The sequence below is a fragment of the Aplidium turbinatum genome, chromosome 1 (assembly GCF_918807975.1).
Source record: "Aplidium turbinatum chromosome 1, kaAplTurb1.1, whole genome shotgun sequence".
NCBI lineage: Eukaryota > Metazoa > Chordata > Ascidiacea > Aplousobranchia > Polyclinidae > Aplidium > Aplidium turbinatum.
This window is the reverse complement of record NC_137472.1, coordinates 45,781,567-45,805,557: the sequence shown is the minus strand read 5'-3', so window position 1 is coordinate 45,805,557 and position 23,991 is coordinate 45,781,567. Positions and strand designations below refer to the sequence as shown.

Here is a 23,991-nt window from a genome sequence, read left to right as displayed (position 1 = left end):
GAGAAATTGTTCTGTGAAGTGTGAAATTGTTGTGTTGTGAATTGAAATTGCTCACTGAAGCATCAGGAGTTGTTAGTGGATTCAAAAAAAGAAATGGACATTAGGCATACAAAGCAAAAGATAAGATCAAGAAAATTGATGAAAACCTTTTACAAAGACACCGTTCTGTGCATAAAAATTTCTTGTTTTTTCTGTCTTGATACTGAAAATGATACAGCATGTTGTATGGGATGCAGGCGATAGCCCTGACGAATACACAGGAAGAGAAAATGTAAGTGACAGAAATAAAAATGTTGCGATGGTCTCTGAGGTTGATAAAACAGCACAGAGTTAAAAATGAAATCATCAGAGAACGAATGCAAGTTGGAAGATAAGCTGAGTGACATGCCCTAAATGGTTGGGTCATGTCGTAAGGAGAGACAAGGAATAAGACAATTGAAAGTTGTTGCTTACCTTAAAGGAAGGGCTAAAAGAAGATAGGGAGGTTGTGTGACAGAACATATGGAAATAGTGGAAGTGAAGGAGAAAATTGGTGCTAACACTTGAAGTGGGAACAAAGCTGAAAGCAGAACAAAATCTAGACTGATATATATTTATAATAATGCAACAAAAAGTATGTTTTAAATTTCAGCACGATGTTTAATGTGGGTTTAGTAATTTTTGTATTTGTCATTAGGCTATTGATGTGTTGTCAGACATGGTTAGTAGCCTGATTTTGTGTTTTTGAATGTCTATCCAAAATCCTATTTTGCATCATCATCAGGATACTTCCTCTTGTCGAGGGTTGGAGGCAATTAAGCGCCAATTTTTTGCATTTAAATCCAAAATTTCGACTGAGAATTTGGAATTTTTCACTCCACTCTAGCACCTAAAAGACATGGACCCGGATTTGGCACATAGTAGCAGGCACAGTTGCAGATGGTGTGATGTGTAGTTTGTTCCTTCTTGTCACAGATCGCGGATTGAGCCATCCCCTATTTGTGCATGTTGGAGCAGAATAGTCTCACGCCAGTGCGCAAGCGGTTGAGCCACACACAGGCCTTTCATGGTAAAAGCATTCCGGTTAGATGGGGTTTAGAATGCAAAGGCATTCCTTCTTTTTCTTCCAGCTGCATTGGTGTTTCTCCCAGGTAGCCACCCTGATGGGATAGCATACAAACAGCATTTCCAAAAATAATGTGCACCCAGAAACATGGTCACCGTACATCACTGCTACTAACTATTGCTTTCTTGATCTGGCATTTTTTGTTAGTACTGCATTATTGTTTCCGTTAGTTATAATACTTGCATTTATTAAAACTTAAATGGTTATATTTTACTTGCTTATAGTGGTCCACAATTTTAAAACTGTGCATGCAGTTTACAGTGAATAATTGTTCATACAATGCCTTGTTTAGAAGTTCACAATACAAGGTAGGTTCAAGATTTATTAAATTGTTTGATTGATTTATTCTTGTGTTGTTGAGTTGTCACTAATGTAACATTTGTTGGTATAATTTAAATGTTCTTCATTTGCGTAGTAAGCTATTAGCAACATCATTTCCATCTTCGCTGCCTCAATCTCGGTAACCGGCACTGTGTCAAAAACCTCTACAAATATGCAAAACTACCGGGAATAACTTATCAAGGCTTTGTCAGTCCAAGGATAAAGATTCCAAACCAACCAATCTAATTCGCGAAGTTATGTACTGTATTATACATGTTTTTTCCATCACAAAAATGACGTCAAGAAAACTTTTATTTTTGGTTTACAAGCAATAGTTTTAACATAAAGGACAAAGGTTGTTACATGCTGAAGTCAGATAGCGTACAAAATGCAGTATAATTTTTGAACGTTTTAACAAAATGTAACATCATATGTTATTCATGTTACCAATATGTAGCTTACTCTCTTTCCATTTTCCGCAGGCACAGTGGTATTGTGAAATCAGCATCAGATTTACGTGCTTATTGTGGATTAAAACTTTCCAATGGAATGAAAGTTGTACTTGTAAGTGATCCAAGCACTGACATAGCTGCAGCATCAATGGATGTTAACATCGGTATGTTTATAGCGTTGTGAATGTTTAAATCGCTCACTACTTTTTTTAAACTTTTGGCTTAAAGTAAGAAAAGTGTTCTTTGTTGATAAAATTATAAATATATATTTATGCATATACTGTACAAGTACATATTTACCAACACATATTGTAACATATATTACACAACACATATTGTACAAGTACATATTCACTTTTCAATTAGGATGTTATTTTTGAAACACACTTTTGGTTCTTACCAAGTGTGTGTTTAACGTATGCTCTTAGGTATGTACACAGGTTGAACAAAGAGTCTTTGGACCTTTTTCATTTTATGATAAAACATATTGAATGTCACTTATTATGCTGCGCGGAAACAATCGGCCACCCCCACTAGTGGGGAACAAACCGACGATGGATTATGATGATGATAATGATGACTTATTATATGCCTTTTAAAATGCTAAATTCTCTAAAATTTAGGTCCAATTGTAAGCATTAATTATAAGGTCTAAAATGAGCCAATAAGAAGCCATCATTTTGCTCCATCGTGCAGGGAAAACCAACTTTGAGATCATTAAGCTCTTAACAGTTGCCAAATCCACCGTTTACCATGTTGTGAATAGATTTAAGGAACTTGGTACATTTGAAGATCGTCCTAGGAGTGGAAGACCTCGCACTGCTCGAACAATGAAAGTGGTTAAGGCTGTCAGAGAAATGGTGAAAAGAAACCCAAGCCGATCCATCCGTCAAATGGCCAAAGACATGAATGTGAGCAACACTTCAATGAAAACCATTGTGGAAAAGGATTTTCAGTTTGATGAGCATTGTGGAAAAGAATCTTCAGCTTACAAGATGAGAAAACGGCAGTTCCTTACACCTCTCCAAAAGCAAAAGATACTTAAAACAGCACAAATTCTTCTCAGAGAACCGAAGGCAGACATGGCAGGGCAAGAGATCATTTTTTCAGACGAAAAACTCTTCACAATTGAAGCTCAGTTCATAATCAAAATGATAGAACTTATGCAAAGTCTTCAGTGTTATAAAACATTCTGTGAGAACAGTTTACCACCGTTTTCTGTCAAGGTGTGGGCTGCCATCTCCAAAACTTGGAAGTTTCCTCTGATTTTCGTGTAACAAGAGGTTAAAATCAATTCAGATCGTGACATCAACGACGGTTCCAGAGATGAAAAAACACTACAAACACCAGCCATTCACATTCCAACCAGATGATGCACCGTCCCACACCTCAAGAAAGACTCAGGACTGGTGCTCACGTCAACTTTCAAGATTCTGGAGCAAGGAAATGTGGGCTCCCTCGTCGCCTGATTTGAATCCCATGGACTTTGTGTATGGTCGTTATTGAAAGCAAAGGCCTGTTCTGTTGCTCACCCAACTGTTGATGCTCTGAAGCAATCACTACTGAGGAATGGCCCAAAATACCCGAGGATGAGCTACGTGCCTTGGTCAAAAACTTCCGACAAAAATTGAGTGAGTTATTGAAGTGAAGGGCGGCCACATTGAAAATAAAGACATTTATTCCTAGTATTGTAAGCTCTCACTGTAATACCTTTTTGATAAAATTTTATTTATTTTCTTTCAATAAATCATTTATAAGTTGGTCCAAGGACTTTCTGTTTATCCTTTATTTAACAGTGTTCCATGACTGGACAATTCAAACGTAAGTGGGCAAGTAATGGTTGCAGCACAACTGGTTCATCAGACTTACTCCGCTTTGCAAAGCATCAGTAGGCTAGAGATTGTAATTGTATTTGAACTGAATCCATGTTTGCTTATGTATGTAGGCTGTCTGAGCTCACAAAAGTTTCTGTGTTGAACAAAATTGGCATACACAATTTTTGGTGCAACAATGATAAGAATGGTTTTGTGGGTTTTCGAGGATGGGAAATCCGAAAATGAAGCCCTTTTTCCCGAATTAAATCTGTTTTTTTTTTCACTGCAGTCATCACATGTTAACTTGTGATAGCGGCAGTGATAAAACAGATTTGATACAGAAAACGGACATCATTTTCAAACTCAGCAACCCAGATTTAGTCTAAAAACAATCTATTTGTTTATGCTTTAGAAAGTTGGTTTCAAATTGATGACCTGTGTGAAGAATTGTTGTAAAAGTAACTGTAGACTCTAACAATATGTACCTCTTTTATTTAGTACTATTGTGACAAAAGCTGACATGTAAAACAAAACACAACAAATAAACGAAAGACAACCTCAAAAATGTGAATTTTGTCCATGCATTTTGTGAATCAATCTTCGTGTAATCATTAAAATCGAATTTTACATTTTTTTAGGTTCATTGTGTGAACCAGACAACTTGCCAGGATTAGCTCACTTTTGTGAACACATGTTGTTTCTTGGAACAGAAAAATATCCTGATGAAACTGAATATCGGAAAGTTAGCAATGTTTTGCATTTTCAGAAACTTTGTATGTTAAGTAGTGGGCATTTTCGAAGAGTTGACAATTTAAATTTATTCTAAACTGTTGAATGTTTATATAGAATTCGGAAACCAATGCGGAAGACGAAATCAAAGAAAGGTCACAATTTTGTTTACAAAAACAAGCCATACCCTACTGCAACATTAATTTATTACAATGCAATGTATCAAGGCTTTTTAAACACCCACTTGTTAAACATTAGCGAAATTTAATGGCAGGAAGCTCCATATTGGTTCATTGGAGTATAATTTCTGTCTAGGCTTATGTATATAGCCTCAGAAAAAGTGAAATTGATTATGTGTCTCCGGGGCCACATAAGATTAGCCTCCGGTTTGCACTCCATGCCAGTCCTACCTTTAATTTTTTGGTCCTACCGGTCCTACCTTTAATTCTAAACCAATTTAGTGGTTAAAATCTCTGTGTTTTAAAAGGCAGATGATGGCTTAAGGACCTATTGTCTGACATCCCTTATTTGTGTTCCCATCAAAATCTTTGAACGTTTTCTTCACGCCTTTGTCGACCCTCTCTTTTTGAAGGAGCAAGCTGAGTTTTGGCATGAAACGTTTGCCATGGATCAGGTTACCTTTTTTCTCAAAACATTGAGGACTGCTTTATTGCCTTCAGATATGCACACGGTCCATATAATTGTGGATCCTGTCAGCTGCAAAAGCTTCGCTTCTAACAATGGCTGCTCAATGCCCATGGCGAAACAAGTCGAGACCCCTAAAAAATGGCGTCTCACTAAAATTAGCTACGGTTTTCCTTATTTTTTAACATCTAACATCTATTTTTATTCACTGTTCATTCAACGTTTAAAAATTTGGGTGTATTTGTGTACAACGAGCACTTTGACCAAAAAACTGCAAGGTTTGTTGGTGCTTCTTGTCTACATGTTTTTCCCCTCATGTTTGTATTTGCTGACGTTGTTGTTGCAAGGCAAATAAACAATATCCCTGTCTTTCTCTACACTTACGACTTATAAGCACAGTTTCCACAACATGTGCAATTGTGCATACCTGAATGATCTGGTAATTTTTCTTTGTCGAGGAAAATACCCTGAGCCATTACACAAAAAGTAGCCTACTTAAATTGGTTTAATGTCATAATCATTACTTACCATCATTAATTAGTGTCAATACACTTGAAACCACCATCTTGTACTGCAATGCTAAACCTTTTCCAAGCTTTCATGTGCATAGCAGAGGCTACCGTCCTGCATGCAACAGCCCATGTTCTTGTCTATTATTCAGATTCAGAAGAGCAATGGCCACTTGTTTTATGCTGTTGTACTCACGATCACGACATTGATACTGTTATCGATGGTGCCCTGCGCACTTTGACCAAATGCCAGTGTGCTACATCACTGGATAATTACCCTATCTTACGGGCATACCCACTGACATTCGTCACAAAGAAGCCACTCAATCTCTTGACTAGTGAACACTGGAGCTGAACTGTCTTCTCTACTCTAAGAATAGTGCTTCTCCAAACTATCTCTTCAATTGAATGAAAGACACTCATTCCTTTCAGCCATTCAAATTCTGTTCAGCTATGCTGACAAACAAAGCACCTCCGCGACTACCTACTAGCCCACTCTCTGCGAATTCTACATTTACATTATCCTTCCACCAAACTGAGCGTTAGGTTTTCGTATATTGGATAATTCCAAAAACTGGATGCTCTTTAGTAACTTCACAGTTTACTGTGAGAAACATCTCCAGTCTAGGGTAGTAAAAGAATAGACCCTTGACGCCTGAGACACAAATTGCGAAGATAATATTTGTTGAGCATAATACCCAATGTATCCGTGATGAATGTGACATCCAGTGACACGTAAAAGCAAAGCCTTATTTTTTTTGGTATGGTGGATTTAGATTATGTTGATAGTGCAGGTTTCAAATCTATTCTGATTTTAAAATGCCCATTCCTATCTACGTCTCATAATAGAGTAACGTGATGTATTTAGTTTGGACAAGGAATTGAGTGTCAACATAGTTTTATGTTAAAACTTAATAGCTTTAAAAGTATAATTTTGGTTCTAACTGCCTCTTAAATTCTATGATCTTTTAATCAGTTCTTACAATTTAAGAGGCAGTAGATCTTTTAGTAAATTGTAGTTTTTGTTGCAAAATTTGTGGTGTGTATTGCCTAGATTTTGTTTCCTTTTTGCTCAAGCAAACTAGAATTGCAATGATAACAATAATAATTGCTGTGTGTACTAAAGTTGTGTTGCATTGTTGGATAAACTGTTGCTGTTTTCTTTGCTGCAGTTTATCAGTCAACATGCGGGATATGCCAATGCTTATACAATGGACGAGCACACTAATTATCATTTTGACATTGACCATAAGCACCTTAGAGAAATTTTGGACAGGTACAGTACAGTATGGTGTTAGATGGTTTTCTTGTATTTGACGTCAAAATATATCTGTGTGTTTGTTTTTGAGAATGTTGTTTGGTTTATGTAATTATTTGAATTGCAGATTTGCCCAGTTTTTTCACTCTCCATTGTTCGATGCTAGTTGCACTGATCGTGAAGTGAATGCTGTTCATTCGGAACATGAAAAAAATATCATGTCGGATGGATGGAGGTTAGCTCAACTGGATAGATCAACCGCTGATCCTAATCATAAATATTCAAGATTTTCAACTGGTGAATAAACACTTTGCTATAAAATAGACCAAGCTCATAGTTTAATAGAATCTAACCTAACTCATTGTCACATTTCCATCTATCTCTTACACGTAATAAGACTTTGGAAAGATTGATGACGTAGTTTATTGGGGTAATTAACGTTAAACAGTCAAGTAAATGTCGAATAGTTCTACTTTTGAGATTGTAGATTGCTTCCAGAAACACAGGAAACTTCGTCGTCGACTTCAAAATAGATATACACCACTGCATGCAACAGATACTTTACAATCGGCAATAACTTCCACTTTTACAATCTATCCAATATCGGCTAGAATTCTACAGTCGTCTTCAACATACTTTTCATCACGACTTCTCAACTTTTAATCCTAATGATATAAAACTCTCAAAATCATACTCAAATCACGCGGCTATTTATAACAGGTTTGTTTTGACCAGAAGCTTCCAGAAACTATGGTAATATTGCTTCACAATAACTCATTCATCTGGTCAACAAGTCAAAGACGTTTCCAGTATCGCACGAACGTATAATCTTGTAAAAGCAAGTTTCGCAATGAAATATTCTGTAATTAAAGGTTACTAGGGAGACTAAAGGAAAAACCTGACTTGGCGATTGTACAGGTTCTTTGTGTTTAACATGCTACCAGAAAACAATTTTCAATAAAATTTTGCCCCATGGCGTTCTGATCAGCATTCCGCGCGTGCTTTTGTCAGAGCTTTCAAAATGGGAATGGGCGTGAGCAGCGAAGCGTGCGACTGTACAGCCTACGTCACTATCTACTAGCAATCAGCTGATCGGGCAATAGTTTTTACTGCGGGCGATTTAACTGTAGGCAACGTATGTATGTACAATTGTACATCAAAACATCAGACAGTTTGCTCAAAACATCGGATCTGATGCTCAAACATCAGATGTGGTAGCGTGGTTTTTGTTATTGCTGTCGATAGTGACGTATTCTCGAGCAGTGTTTCCACTTTTTGGTTATTTTGAAAAAATTAAAAATAAATTAAACATTGGGCTTTGAACCTTGCCAGTGCCAACGAAAACAAATTTTATTCGGTAAATTTTTTTGAAATGTAGTCTTGAATGTTCAATTTACGCATTTTAATGCTTAATTGCCGTTCAAAAATTTCACTTAGTATGCCTTTAACACAATACCACCGCGCAAGAATTGCACAATTAAAATAGCACACTTGTTTAAGAACATATTATGTAACCTGCCGAGGGCTACGTATATTGCTTGTGACACTCATTTATTTGAACAGTCTAGTTAAAAAATATTGTATGACTGAAAGATTGTGCAATTGAGTTTCAAAGACAGTAAGGAATTGCTTTAACATTAAAAGAATGTAAAGTATAAAGCCGCTACTGTTATGAGACAAACTTTGCAATTCGTATTTAAAAAATAATAATAGTAACAAGGCCCGAATATATTTTTTCACTACCCCAATACAAAACAGGCTATTTAGTTGTACTAGTTGATAATTATTTTGAAGCAGTTCTGTTTTAAGTTAAATTACGGCGTTTTACTTGCAGATTTTCTTTATGCTATGCTATCAATTTACTCAGTTTCGTTTATTTGCTTTCTGTTATGTTTTGTGAAGCATGCGGCATTCCATCTTGAAACTAGATATTCTTCTTTCATTAAACACTCTTCATGTTAAAAGTTGCACACCACAAACTGTTGGTTTCAGGTAACAAAGAAACTCTTGATTTGATTCCCAAATCGAACAACATTTGTGTCAGAGATGAACTTCTGAAGTATCATGAGCGATATTACTCATCCAATGTCATGAGTCTTGTGGTACTTGGCAAAGAAACCTTGGATGAGCTTAAAACCATGGTTGTGAATTTGTTTGCTGATATTGAAAACAAGAATGTTCAGGCTCTAAAATTTAATTCGTCGCCTTACAGAGAGCAAGACTTGCAGGTGAGGTTTTGAACTTCATAATGATACATTGAAATGATTACCGGTATGTTTCTGGGCACCCGATTGTAGCATCGAATAGACAGCGACAGACACGTGTTTCGCCCATGAGGCTGGGCTCATCAGTATCGCACCGTATTCTTGCCACTTGGGTAATCGACCGCCGCTTTTTGTTTATTGGAGGTCTTTATGGCTAGCGTGGAAGCTACACCGTTATGGTTAGCGAAGCGTTACTGCTGCTCGCTGTACTAGCGAGTGATCAGCCTTGTGCTGATGGTCGGGAAGAACACCCCTTCTTCACAGATTACCGGTATATTACAGCGAATGTGATACATTACTTTTAAGGCAGGTGTTCATTGTAATTGGCCATGCGTAACCTAAAAAAAATTGACTACACTGTTCAATGCTTTTTGAGTTTTCACATTAAAAAAAGCACGCATCGAACACAAAAGTAAGAACATAGTCTCAGCGAATAAATTTACTGCTTCTGCTAGTTTTTTCTCCTAAAGTGACAGCTTCTCTTTGTCAAAACTAGCAATGTTGGAAACAAAAATTTGTTTCAAAATAGTTGATTTTATTTCAAATGCAAAATAATAAAAAAGTTTTGTTTGTAAACTTACTCCTAATATTTTGCACTCTTACGGAAAACTACGCGATGAAAGCTCATAAACAAAAACCTGACATTTTTATAAAACAGACATAACTTGTTCTAATTAATAAAACATAAAAGTGCGTTTAGACAAACCATTATGGAAAGTATGTAATGAGCTACATACCTTTGCTTGGTTAGCTCAATGGTTAATCGCCAGACTCAAGATTAAGCGGCGTGGGTTTGGCTCTCGGGGTGCACGCTTGAGCAACTCATTTCAGAACTATTCTCCATTCAGAGGTATCTAGTGGATGAAACAATTCCCCGGCAACAACAACACTTCAACAACTATCGGAAAACTTCACTCTGTTAATCCTGATGACCGGGCCTGCATCAGTGGTTCAAAGCCTTTACAAGTAGCGTAGGCTATGCAAAACTGCCAGCTTTCCCAGTCCGAGGATAAAGATCAAGTCAATCAATCATACCTTCATCTGAATACGATTTCTGACAAAATTTCAATACATTTTAATTTTCAACATGCCAGTTTTTAATAAATTGTCTCGTTTTAAATGATTACAGATAAAATGCTGTTTTGTGATGAAATCAACTCATCACGCAAGTAGGCTACAGTACTCTAGTATCTTAATTGTTTTTTTGTTGGTTTGGTTACTATTTAAAAATTTGTTTATAAAATAATGCTGAGATTTTGTTTGTTAGACGGAAACTAAAAGCCCTCGCAGCGCACAACAGTGCAATACATTAACGCTTCAACTTAGTAATTTCATGAATCAGTTAGGCCTATGACTACGCTATAGCTGAACGTTGTCATAATTGAACTTAGCTATCTAACAGCCGAAGCATAGTTTTTAACACTTTTTTTATTTGTTTTTAGAAATTTGTTGAAGTGGTTCCTATACAGGATGTACGGTGGTTAACTTTGTCCTTTCCAATTCCTGATTGCAAAGATTTCTATAAATCCTGTGTAAGTTTACTTTATGTTATGTTTGGCAAGCTGCATATGAAAACATCCATTTAATATAACATTGAAATTATTTAATCTGGTTATTCCATTATGTGTAGCCGGAAGAGTACTTGGCTCACTTAATTGGACACGAGGGTCCAGGAAGTCTCTTGTCAGAATTAAAAAACCAAGGCTGGGTCAATGGCTTGAACGCGGGAGAGGGAAGTGGTGCTAGAGGATTCGCATTTTTCTTCATTGGTGTTGACTTGACGGAAGATGGCATAGGTTGGTAAAATATCTTGGTAGAGATGTTGAAGAATTATGCAGACAAATGTAGATGCTAGTTGTTTTATTTCTGTGACATAATTGTTATTAAGATACTGATGCATTGTTCAATAAGATAAAACTTTTTCTTTTTGCTATAGATGTTTTATTGAGTTAGCATACATTACTGATTCCAACAGTGACATTAGCTTTTTAGAGAATTGGCTTTACTTTTAAAGGTAACAACCATACTTGTACTTTCTATTACAATTATCGGAAATATGTGAGATAAACGTTTGCAAAACTTTGGTTCAGAAAAAAAAAACTTAATACTGTTGAGTCTAACTCAGGCAATGATTCGAAAAAAGTTCACATGTGTCTATATATATTTTATTCAACTTTTCGTTTATTACTTTGACGTTACGTCGTAACTTTAGTTCGCACCACACTTAACCGTATCTGTCACTGCTTCCTTTTGGCGTCAAGAGTTACTGGCCGAGACCATCAGGTCTACGTCTCTCTTATTGCTAATTACTCCGTCGGCTTATATCAAATAACAACGGGAAAAAGTATGCCGTTGGTCAAAAGCCTTATCTATCACTTCAATCAATTTATTTCGCAAAATATATTCGTGATAGTGTATTTTAGGTAGAAAAGGTGATAAAGACTCGGTTTTTGACCTATTTTCGCCATTTCTTGGTCAAATTTCCCAGTTCACATTTTATTTTGAAAGTCCTCTTGCATAGAACACAGAATTTCATCAATTTTGTTTTTCCGTTTCTGTGCAAACAGTATTCCATGCACTTTTTGCACTACAAAGCAATTTGCGCAAATAATAAATTACCTTCCTAATTGATGTCTGCCAGCAAAGAATGACTCATATCGCGTCAAAGACCAACTCCCTACCCAGACAGCAAAATCGACGTTGAATCAATGCAAAAATGACGGATTTTGCTGCCTGGGTAGAGAATGGAATTTTAGCGCCGTCGTGTTATGACTGACAGACACAAAATGAAACCGCACGCTAATAGTAAACTGTCAATCAAGCTATTGAGTATCAGGAAATTTCTTGCATTTTATAACTGGCTGTGACAAAAGGTTTATTGTGAACTTCACAATTATCCGATACCAACATAATCGGGATTAAAAGTTGGGGCAAGAAAAACAAGTAAAAGTCAAGAAATCTCAGGTTTCTAGCGTCACTGCTTCTATGTGAAATTGCTGAATTAGCAGAGGGCGAGACCATAAGGTCTACGCCAGTGACAGATACGGTTAAAAGAAAGCTACTGCTTTTTTTCATCTTGCTTGCCAACTGCAGCTTGGTGAGCGGTTAAGCAACGTTTCTCTGAGCCATGATGTTCAAAGTTCAAAGCCTTTTAAGATTTTTATTTTGTGAGAGGCATGTAACTAGCCATGCTGAATTGTTTTTTTTTTTTAGCTGGAATGTGGGTTTAGTGTGGCAGAATAGTTGCTTCATGCTAAAACAAACTAACTATATCATCAAATCTGGTGATTTGAGATAGACTGATTAAACTCCAACTTAAAATGAAACAAATTGATCGATTTGAAATTTCAGGTTTTTAGTACCTTCACCACCGTCTAATGTCCATTGCAGAGCACATAAATGCCATTGTGACGTGCATGTTCCAATACATTGCGTTGCTGCGTCAGTCTGGCATTGAAGAGTGGATATTCACTGAAACTAAAGAGCTCAATGAATTGAAGTTTAAATTCAAAGGCGAGTTTTGTTAACTTAAGATGTATCAAAACTCTTCTACAACTGTTTGGTATCTGAATACTGAATGAGACATTCTTGAGTTGTTCTGGTGACGGCAGGTTTGGATACTACTAAATGTTGAAAATTATAAGTAGCTTTATTTCCGACGATTCGTCAATCGACACGACTTACTTTATCAAAAGGGCCATAACAGATAAAAACTACTATAGGCTACCTGTTTTTGCAGCAAAAGGCACACCACATAAACGTATTAACGAAATGAAGTAGGCTACTCAATTTGACAGTACTGTAGGCCTACTACTTTTTAGCATTATCCACGCTGCCCATCAAATTGAATTAGCACTTTTGTTGCGTTTTCCAACTGTGCATCCTACATATTTGTTTGTTGCGTCAATATGTTTCTGTGGTGTACCGTGTTGCCGCTGAACCGGCCACTAAGTTTACAGGAGTAGTCGAGTGAGTGATAATCACGCTCTGTGTATCGTTGTAATTTATTAAAACTTGTCTGTGTGGTTGAGAAGAAATCAACGAAAAACGTAGACTATCCGTGACATAGGTTATAACAGATTTGTCATGGCCAATCGCTGTGGTGACACATAAAACGCACTTACAATTCAAGTATTATGCTTCGATTTCTTCTCGTCATATCATTTCACTGTTGTATCATAGGCAATTTTTTTGCTATATCAACACTTAAAGTCGCTTTCCTTCACTTTAGTTTCAATCAAAGTTTATGAATAAATACGCTGACGAAGACATTTTTATAAGTGTAAAAGGCGATAGGCTTAAATGGGGGGTTTGTTCCTTTAAGATGTCAACTCTTCATATTTTGAATCTTAGATAAGGAACTTCCGGTAGATTATGTAACCAAGATATCTCAAGCTCTGCATTACTACCCGGTCGAAGACGTCTTGTCAGCCGGGTGGTTATTGACAGAATTTCGACCGGATCTCATCCAAAACGTTCTGGATCTGCTAGCCCCAACGAATGTTAGGTGTGGTGATTAACTTTTTCAGTTTTTTGTTTTGTAATACTTTTTTTATTACATTTATTTGAAGTAACACTTTGTTGCATTTTTACTCGTTGAAAACTTTGCGGTCATTTTTCCAAACTATTTTCTCGCACATTCAAAATAAGAATTGGTACGTTGTGCTATTGTCATGCCTTGTAACTGTATTGCTCCTAGACAGTATTGCATGATACTTGTTTAAACTCACCTAAAACCTATGTGGAATAATATATCAAATCGCTTTGTCTACGGTAACAGAGTTGAAAAAATGACCTAGGCCTATTGCACAAGTATTTGACGTGGTTTTCTCTTTTTTTGGTGTGAATTACTAAAAACTATAGTTGATTGAACTTTTTTTACAAATTTTTATGTACTTTGTGTAGTAGTTTACTAGTCCACACTCTTTTTCAGATCGTGTTTGTATGTACGAATGATACAAATCACACTTCCCACATATAGGATCTGAGTGCTCATGTTGTGCTTTATTCCCATAACTGTTGAGGTCGCTACTTTTGCTCTTTAGGATCACAGTGGCTTCCAAATCGTTCGATGAAACGGCCACTGAGACTGAGACGTGGTACGGCACCAAGTACCGCATAGAATCCATTCCTCCCCAGCAAATTGAAGCGTGGCAGAATGCATCACTCAATCCAAAGTTTTCTCTTCCAACCAAAAATGACTTCATTCCAACTGACTTTACGATTGCTCCACTATCAGAAAATCACAGTGGCATTCCTACTTTAATAAAGGTAGGAAGTCGTAAATAGCACACAAAAGGAATAATAGCCGTTAGTTGGTTGAAACACGATTACTATAAGAAACTGAGCAAACAAAGTTTTTTCGTAAAAAGAAAAACAATTATGATTTACGAAGGACTTTTTTGCCGTGTGCAGTAGACTACTTCGAACAGGCCAAATCACAAAATGCATTCTAATGTTATAAACGAAGGGCATTTTAAAAGTTTCATTTGAGAATTGTGGTACTGGGAACACTGGTTTTGTGCTTGGATATTTTTGTGCTTTTCTATAAGTAAAGTGATCTCGTAATGATAAGATTTAAACCTAGTAACGACTTTTTCTTGCATCATCTTTATTTCAGAGCACCGATACTTCGCGCGTTTGGTTCAAGCAAGATGACAAATTCAAACTTCCCAAGACATGTTTGATGTTCGAGCTCTTCAACCCGGCGGCTTATGCCAATCCCAACAACGCAAACATGATTTACATGTTTGCAGGTAGCCTAATAATTTTTTTTTACTTGATTGGCATGCTAACAAACATGAACTGGAATAAAATGATTAAATTCGAATTTTCTAATCTTTTAAAACAAGATACTCAGATAGGTAGTCAAGTTCAGCACTCGGCAGTTTACTGAACTTGAATACAATATAATAAAAAATAAAAAACGTATGATATTGATGATTGATTTCAGACATTATGTATGTTTTGTGGGGCGGTGTGGGCTTGTATTTGCAAGTTTAGACCTCGCAAGTATGTAGGAAGGAAGAAAATGTTTGAACTAGACTTTGTTTGGGCGGGTCTCCGATCTGTATAACTTCGTGCAAGCGTCGCAATTCTTTAAAAAGTGAGGATTAGTTTTATGATTGGTGGTAATGATGTGGAAGGTGAAACAAAAAAGCCAGTTATGCACCGAACATATAAAATTCAGACTTCATGCCTTCTCAGACATTAAAATCCTAAAAGTGACGGATTTTACTGTCTGGTTTGTGCTCCCGGCTGTCGTCGAACCAACAACCTTTTGCTAGTCGTTCTCGCCACTCCGGTAACATTGCAATGAGGGAGTTTTGTATACGAGATAGACAGACCCTCTGTTCTAATGATTGCTTGTTTCAAATTGATCAGTTGTTTCTTCCGCTTAGATAGCAGGGTCTGTCAGATCAACTGCTGAAGGGTTTGATTGGTTTTATTGAAGGATTTGTTACTATGCCGCTTTGATGGGTCGTTTGATGGATTTCAGTTCACTAGATCAGTCACTGGTTATATATCTGCCATTTTGTGTCGAAATATTATGCTGTATCTTTGTATATCACGAAATACGTATCAACACTTCACTATTTACTGTACAAAAAGTGTACATACGATAATCTAAATACTTTTTTCTTCAGCACTGTTCATAGATGCTTTGACCGAATACACATACAATGCTAATCTTGCTGGTTTGAACTACAGTTTTGGCAACAGCGATTATGGTTTTGAGGTTGGTAATTTACGTTTTGTTTATTTACAATATTAGCTTTTAAAAGCTAGCCTGGGTTTTGTATTGAATCAACAAGATTTTGTGGAAATTTTATTTTACCGCTCAGCTGTAGGCCTATAGTATGTTTGAGTACAACAAGGTGACTACCAGGATTAACAACATGACTAAGCACACACGCAAGGTAATCAATTGAACGTCGTAAGTTTAAATCATTCCATTTAGTTCTACAAATTACTCTTTTTATAGGTACAGTATTCAGAATCTTTATCTGTTCAAACAATCTTCACTAATAGGACTAGAAACCAATTAAACAATCCAAACATTAAGATTTGTCTTTTTTATGAGTAGTTAGAATCTTTTCTTTCTTAAACAATCTACGTTGGAGCGAATACAAAACACCAGAAACTAATCCATAATTTTCGCTTAAAGTGCAATCTGTGTTCTACTCGGGTTCTACTAAATAAAACTTTTTAGAGTGACTTTAGACATTTTTCATTTGAGGGGTGAATTATTTAAACAACTGTTATTGATAAACAGTACCAATACAGTGAGTTTTTAAATACACACTGCTATATGTTTGAATCATTTATTAAGAGCTTACAAACTATCAATAAAAAGTTTATCCAATACGTTTTATTTATAGAAAATACAGTAGGTCTATATGCAATATGCATATATGTAAATGAACCACACACATTATAATATCCAAAAATCAAAAAGTGCGAAAATCCCGTTTTGTAACTTGTCATTTGTATATTGTCATTTTTGTTTATTCTTTTAAGATCAAAATCAAAGGGTACCACAATAAGCAAATTGTCTTGCTTGAGAAAATCTTTACCAAAATGGCTACTTTTCAAATTGATCCAAAGCGGTGTGAAATCATCAAAGAGCTGGTAAGTTGTCGGCTTGCAAACAAAAAGTGAACATAGTAATACTGTGGCCATTGATTGTCCGTGGAACAGCACAGAAGGTTTCAGCTAATTAAAATTTCCATGTTTAACAAGATTTTTCACTTTTTGTTAAAACGCATGACTCAGTTTAACATTTAACCACACTACTTGTTCAGTAGACAAAGGCTTGTTTAAATACAGAATTGGACTGTTCACCAGGTATTATAGATTAAATTCTTCTGTTCTTCCTGTGACTGTAGACTAGACTATCACAAGATGTTGAAATGATAACTAGCTTCTTGTTTCCGACGTTTTACCAATCAGCACGACTGACTTTGTCAAGTGAACTAAAACAAGCTAAACTACCTCTTTAGCGGCAAATGGTCCTACAACACCGAAGCACAGATTTTCCTTTAATATGCTTCTGTGTTGTGCCATTTGATGCTAAACAGGTAATTTTGCCTGTTTTAGTCTACTTGATAAAGTCATTCATGTTGATTGATAAACGTCGGAAATAAGAAGCTAGATATCATTTCAACATCTTGTGATAGTCTCGTTAGTGACTAGTCTACAGTCAACGGAAGAACGCAAAGAAATTAGTTTATAAAGATTTGTCTGCCTTGTTCGCAGTACTTGAGAGCCTTGAAGAACTTTGAAGCAGATCAATCCTACATACTCGCAACTTATTACACGTACGTCTTGAAATCGGAAGTTGCTTGGCAAAACTCGGACTTGCTGGCTGCTTTGCCAAGCCTGACTTGTGTTGGACTACAAGAATTCGCTAAGAAATTTATGTCTCGTCTCCATATACAGATGTTCGCTCATGGGAATCTTGATCAATCAGGTGTCTTTGTTTTGTTATACTAAAGTCTTGTTTTGTTGTTCAGGAACTGGAGAGTGTCAGTGAAATGAAATAACGTTTTGATTGGTGACATACGTAAACAGTAGACACTGATATAATCTCTTGTGCGATCTTTTTTGTAATACCTGTATCTAGATTGTGAAATAAGGTGAAGAGTGGAAACGATTACCGGGTTAAAAACAGAGAAAAATTTATTTCACGTCACATACACACTTTCAACGTTCAGAAACCATTTTCAAATTCCTATATGCCATTATGAAAACCTTAATGATACTTTAAGTTACAATTACGGAATGAGCGTTCTGGTTCCGATTATATTATTGAACTTGTTTACACGAACATGGATTAGATTAGGTTGTAACTACATCTCATACATTTCTTGTGTTAATCATACTTGACAACATGGGAAGTTATTTTTCTCTGAAACTTTTATAATTCAGATGCATTGAAGCTGTCTGACGTAGTTGAAGCCATATTGAAGAAGGAAGCTCACACGGTTCCATTGCTGCATTCGGAGCTGTCTCGCTACAGAGATTTGCGAATTCCTGAAGGTTAGATGGCTAATGTTTTCTCACGGTGGCGCAGTAGCCTTCTTAATTCGATAACTCTTCGTCCTTTTCTGTGTTTCCTTGAAATGGCTAATGAGTTTTGCAATCTAGGGTCAAATTACAAGTTTTAATACCACAACAAAGTACGGAACGTCAACGCAGTCGATTTGTTCTTACAAGTTGGCTTACAGAACACCAACGACAACATTCTCTTGCAATTACTGAAACAAATCATGAACGAACCTTGCTTCAATATCCTGCGAACCAAGTGAGGATTTTAAGATATAAGTAACTGCATTGTGCTATTTCATATTACAGGAAAAAGAAAACACAGCCAATGTTCTTGGTATCTGCCTATGTTTGTATCTCGAGGAGTGACTGTATTTCTTATTTTCAATTTTGTTTTTGCGATTGCATTGAAGTTACCGATAGATCTAATTTGAACTTTGAGCCCACCATGTGCAATAACTATCGTATAAAAAAACACCTATCAGAAATTTTAATACTGTTGTTTGACTACAAATTCTCAAGTGTCAAAGATAAAAGAATTATACAAAGTTGACATACTTAGTTGTTACTCTACAATGGAATATGTTGTTCTGTCTACGTCTTTTTGAATGAAATTATAGACCATTAAAGCTTCTTCACAGAGAAAACCTTGGCTACATTGTCTCAACACGGGTTGTGACAAATAACGGGGTGCATGGTCTAGGTGTATTTGTACAATCCGAGCGATCACCCGTTCATCTGGAGCAAAGAATTGAAGCTTTTCTCCATCACGTTGAGGTAGCTGCAATCTTAGAACAAGAGCAATACCTTGCTTACCTTCTAAAAAAATTACGTTTTTTTTTTTATTTACAGGAGAGTTTCAAAATAGTAAGCCAAAACTCCAGGTCAGAGTTTCTCATGGAGTCAGAGTTTCTCATGTTGTGTCCGATTATCAGTATCTTTTATTGTTTTCAATGAGTTGATTTTGTTTGCATTGCAACGCATTTTTCTTCTATATTGCACAAATTAGTAATTTATGCTTTGTTTGACCGACCTTTTGAATTTAAAATTGCCAGAAACTACTTGACAACTTAGACGACTCTGAGTTCAACCGACACAAGAATGCTTTGAGTGCTCTCATCTTGGAGAAGCCAAAGAAGTTAGCGACCGAAGCCCTGGAGCATTGGATGGAAATCTTATCTCAACAGCTTATGTTCAAAAGACGTGAGTTATTATTTGGAATTCATTTTTGAACATTGTTAAATTTGCTTTATTTAAGGAAATCAACTTACAAAAGGAAAGACCTTAAATCATCTACTGATAGATCACTCCTTAAAATCTACGTAGCTTACTTTGCCACGTGGTGATCAGGCACTCAGATTGTTATTGTCTTGTTATGAAAAAGCACCAGCATTGCAGTACTTTAACTAGATAGGTTCTTCATACGACTCACACAGGCCGAGTATTGTTCTACGTTTCTGCAAAGTCTGAAGAATCACAAAGAATATGAATTTAAATTTCTACACTTTTCTTCTGTTCAGCTGAAATTGAATCTGAGCACCTCAAGTCTATAACGAAGGAAAATGTTGTCACCTTTTATAAGGAATACATTCATGTCAGTGCACCCAAGCGTTCCAAGCTTGTGGTTCATGTGATTTCAAAAGATTTAAGAGATGGTAAGCTACGTTAACATATTCCAAAACTTTTCGATTGAAGTGTTTTGGCATGCTGTGGTTACAAAACAGAAGAACGAAGACATTTTATATTTTTTTAGCCTACCTTATTTTGCTGAATTTGTACAAAACCGTTTTCTTTTGTGTAAGCTATAACAATTTAAGCGGATCCAATGTGTTGTCTGCGCATTTGATTCAGTATCTGCTCTTTCAGACAAACCGTCGCCTTCTTCACAGCAGCAAGGAAATGATGATTATTTGGAATGTCCAGACCTTCCTCAGGTGACTTTGCAGTGGTTTCCCACTGCCATTGTTTATGATATGTGAACGCGAAGCTGTCAAAGTTATCATGCAATGTGTGAGCACCCCTCCCCCCCCGAAATTTATTGGTGGGCCCCTATTTTTAGTGACAGCGCCTAAAATATTTTGCTATGGTGTTTCTCAAAAAATCATGGGCCTGTTTAAAAATGAAGCGTGGAAGCATGAGGTTTGGGTAAATAAGTTTCACTTCCAAAATTTCTGTAAAGGAATAAACTCTCTTACGCTTTCTAGGAATTAATATAGTTAAATGCTAACAATGCAGGAATTTACATTAAAGTCTGCCACCATCAACTGTTTTGCTTTTATGCCGTGCTTTACACATGGGTTGTAAGTTCAGATCGAAACATTCGACTTGACTCCACCATCTTTTAGAAGCCAATGCAGTCTTTGATTCCAAAACAATGCAAAGGGGCTATAAAAAGTTTTGAAAAAAATATAAAAAATCTGTTTCTGCAAGGAAGATTTACTGTTTTTGTTGATTTGAAATAATCTTGATGATCGACAATGCTAACGTCTATGATGTCTTGTGAGCTATTAAAAGTCGTACTCAGTATTTTTTTCTTAAATAGCCAAAAGCGCTTGACAATTGGACATACTAAACATAATTGAGCCATTATCGGCGGTGCGAGAGCAGTTAACACGGATCTTGAGTAATATGCCGAATCTTTTGTAGTTTTTTTTTTTTTGCTACGTTAGCATCTGACCCAGGGATATCTAGAGAAGGGGATATGAAGGCTCGAAGCGATTGCCTTATTCTCATGACACTACCAGGGCGGTAGTTTGTAGTGCTTTAACATGTGTTTTTTTTTTTAAATCATAGAAAGTTTTGTAGTGAAGATGGTACAATGAGCTACAGAAAACAGTTAGCAAATGTTACGTAGAGCATATTTAAAGAATGCTTGTTTACAAAGACAGTTGAAAAGTTACCAGTAAGCTGTTTTTTTTAACAAAGCCTGATGCGGTAGGCTAGATGTAAAGCAAGTATATGGGTAGTTGAATTAATAAGTAACCATGAGTATGCTGTGATTATCCAGGCCTGATGTTAATAGCGCAATGCAAGTTATCATAACAAGGTTAATTAAACTAGTATCGGTGCCAATTGTCATTTTACGATTAACACAGATTACTTACGATAAACAAAAGCTCTTCTATTGTCAGACGTAATAAAACCCTTCGTATCCCCTTCTTTAGACATCCCTGATCTGACCATTGAGTGTGATTGTGGGAATCTATCTTCGGAGTGAGAAAGCTTCTTTGAGAGCTTAGGCTAACCCTGGCCGTTTCGCGTATTTGTTTGTGAAGGCTTAGAACCACGGACGCAGGCCCAGTCACTAATTTTGATAGAGTGAAGTTCTCGCTTGTTGTTGAAATATGGTGTTTCAATTATTCCATGTTTTTTTTCTTCGTTTTCAGTGTACTGTGATAGAAGATATTCGACAGTTCAAAGACAGTTTGGAATTGTACCCACGACTCGCTCCTTGTCCTGAAGAATCAGAAGTACAAGCCGCGCTCTGACTGACAGCGCAATTCTCTTCGTTTTTTCTAAAGCATTCGAAAGAAATCTGCATATTTAGTGCGTTATGTAATAGTGCCACGTGTGAATTTTTTAATCAAATTTTAATTTCCTTTACTCTTATTGAGCAACACCGGTGCTACAGCCCGCCAACATATGCAACAGATTGCTGTATATTTCATCGCGCTATGCAATTGTTTCACGCTACATCCACTTTTAATCATGCACTTCAAAATTTTAACGCACTGTAGCATGTAGGTCTAGTTAATTAGGTCCAGTAGCCTATATACGAGATCTGCCACAGCGAACGTCGTTTGCTCAATCAGACATTTAATCAAGTGTATCCTAACCTGTCAATTTTTCGTTTTTTTTATTCATTGGAGTTTACATGAATTGTAGAGCTTCGATAGAGAGTTTGTCTTGTTGAACCATATGCCTATAGTTTTACATGAATTATCGTTTACAAAATCTTTGCACTTCTTCTGGCCTCATTCCCACTTCAAGTGGGGTCGCCGGTGCAGTTCTCCACATCACACTGTCAGCAGTATATTTCTCCTTCACACACTGTCATTGTCTTGGCTGTCACGCAATCTTTAATGTCGCTATTGGTTCTTGAAGCTGGTAATTCAGTGATGTTTTGACGCTGCCTGAGCGTATTATGAAATGTGCTATGTAAAATTGCGTGATGGTTCTAACATGGTAAAATGAAGCGTTTCAAAATGTTATTAATTGAATTGGTTACAAGCGCAGTTGACTCTTCATTGAAGCTATGCCATCATGTACCAATAAAAATTTGATATCGATTTGTGGCCGGAGGTGCTAAACTGGCAGAGGTGGGCAGTAGTGCGCTACTTTTTTGGTAATAGTAGCGGCGCTACTTTTAAGCTGGAGTAGCGGCGCTGTTTTTTCCAAAGTAGCGGTAGCGGGAGAGGCGCTACTTTTTTCAGTCGCACTCCCGCTACCCGCTACTTTTTAATTTAAATTGAAAAAAATGCTTGGTTTTTTTGTAATACTGGCGCGGTCAAGCAGCTATATAGCCTAATCGGCTTTGTTGCAAAGTTTCGGTCTTTTCTAGCTGACGTCAACTTCTTCGGCGAATATCTCCGTGTGATGAAGCCTATCTGCCGGCTTTAGACATTCTTCAGGGCGAGTCCAAGGCATATTACGGAGTCTTGCTTCCAACCATCACAATTTGCGAGAAGTTGACCGAGATCAGTGAGGAGTTGAAAGTGAAAGTCCTTGAAGGGGTGAAGAAACGATTCAACAAGTGCTTCAACAACATGAAATGCGTTATGGCATCATGTCTTCATCCCTCCTTCAAGACGTCGTGACTACAATTTCTGCACTACGTTTCCACGGATGATGCTGACGCACTGCGAGAAAAAGTCAAGACAGATGTAATTCGACTGTTGCGGGAGACATCAAGCCAGGTTGATACCGAGAAGAGCGACACCAACACCAGTCATGACTCTGAGGATGTATTTTTTGGAGTGTTTGCGCCATCCCGTGGAACGTCGGTGCAAAAAGAAGTAGCAATTGTGGACGCCTTTTTTTCGGACAAGAGCAAGTCCTTGAGCTTTTCGAATACCGAGTTAAAACATATCTGTTCATTAAATACAACACACCCATTCCTTCCAGTGCTGCTGTGGAGAGACTTTTCTCTGTTGGAAAAGATGTGCTTTAAGCGAAAGCGGGCAGGACTTAGTGACTCTCATTTTGAAATGCTCGTGTTTTTGAAAAATGCGTAACAATAAATTTCCTTTAAAATGTGTTTTCTATAACGACGTTAAAATGACAGCGTGAACGAATGATAACATTCGTTTTCAAGGTTGTTTTTGCGTCACTAGGGACTTGAGTGTTTCCTAGTGTCATTTTAGACAAAAGTAGCGGTAGCGCGCGCTACTTTGGCCCGAGTAGCGCGCTACTTTTGTAAATTGGTAGCGGTAGCGCGCGCTACTTTAAAAGTAGCGGGTGCCCACCTCTGTAAACTGGTCCCAATTCAAAATTCCTTTGAAGCGTAAATAAAAAAACTGTTTTCAACTGCAAGATTAAGCAGTGGTTGAAGTATTTCACATATCATGCTGCATTTTTTTAACGCAATTTATGCCATTGTATGAATTTTGAGTAGTAAGTGTTTTGGAGAAACTTGTACAACCAATGTTGTGAAAGAAATGCATTTACGCAATCGTACGAGACCTGATGTTTTGATGATTATGAGTGCAGTGGTTGGTTGGTTTTGAATCTTAATCCTCGGACTGACAAAGCCTTGATAGGTTATTCCTGGTAGTTTTGCATACTTGTGGAGGCTTTTGACGCAGGGCAGGTTACCGAGATTGACAGAGTGAAGTTTCCGATCGTTG

General features: G+C 36.9%; 1 pseudogene across 1 annotated transcript; it reads left to right on the top strand.

Moving 5' to 3' along the window:
* Nucleotides 1-1,373: 1,373 nt before the first annotated feature.
* On the top strand, nucleotides 1,374-23,779 carry LOC145780987 (insulin-degrading enzyme-like; annotated as a pseudogene). Its single transcript, XR_014290691.1, has 22 exons — nucleotides 1,374-1,413; nucleotides 1,909-2,042; nucleotides 4,331-4,434; nucleotides 6,748-6,851; nucleotides 6,961-7,130; nucleotides 8,826-9,061; nucleotides 10,540-10,629; nucleotides 10,728-10,893; nucleotides 12,488-12,610; nucleotides 13,451-13,604; nucleotides 14,143-14,368; nucleotides 14,718-14,853; nucleotides 15,745-15,836; nucleotides 16,619-16,729; nucleotides 17,357-17,570; nucleotides 18,029-18,139; nucleotides 18,248-18,404; nucleotides 18,787-18,922; nucleotides 19,201-19,348; nucleotides 19,666-19,800; nucleotides 20,012-20,079; nucleotides 21,532-23,779. The product of XR_014290691.1 is annotated as an insulin-degrading enzyme-like (transcript).
* Nucleotides 23,780-23,991: the final 212 nt, after the last annotated feature.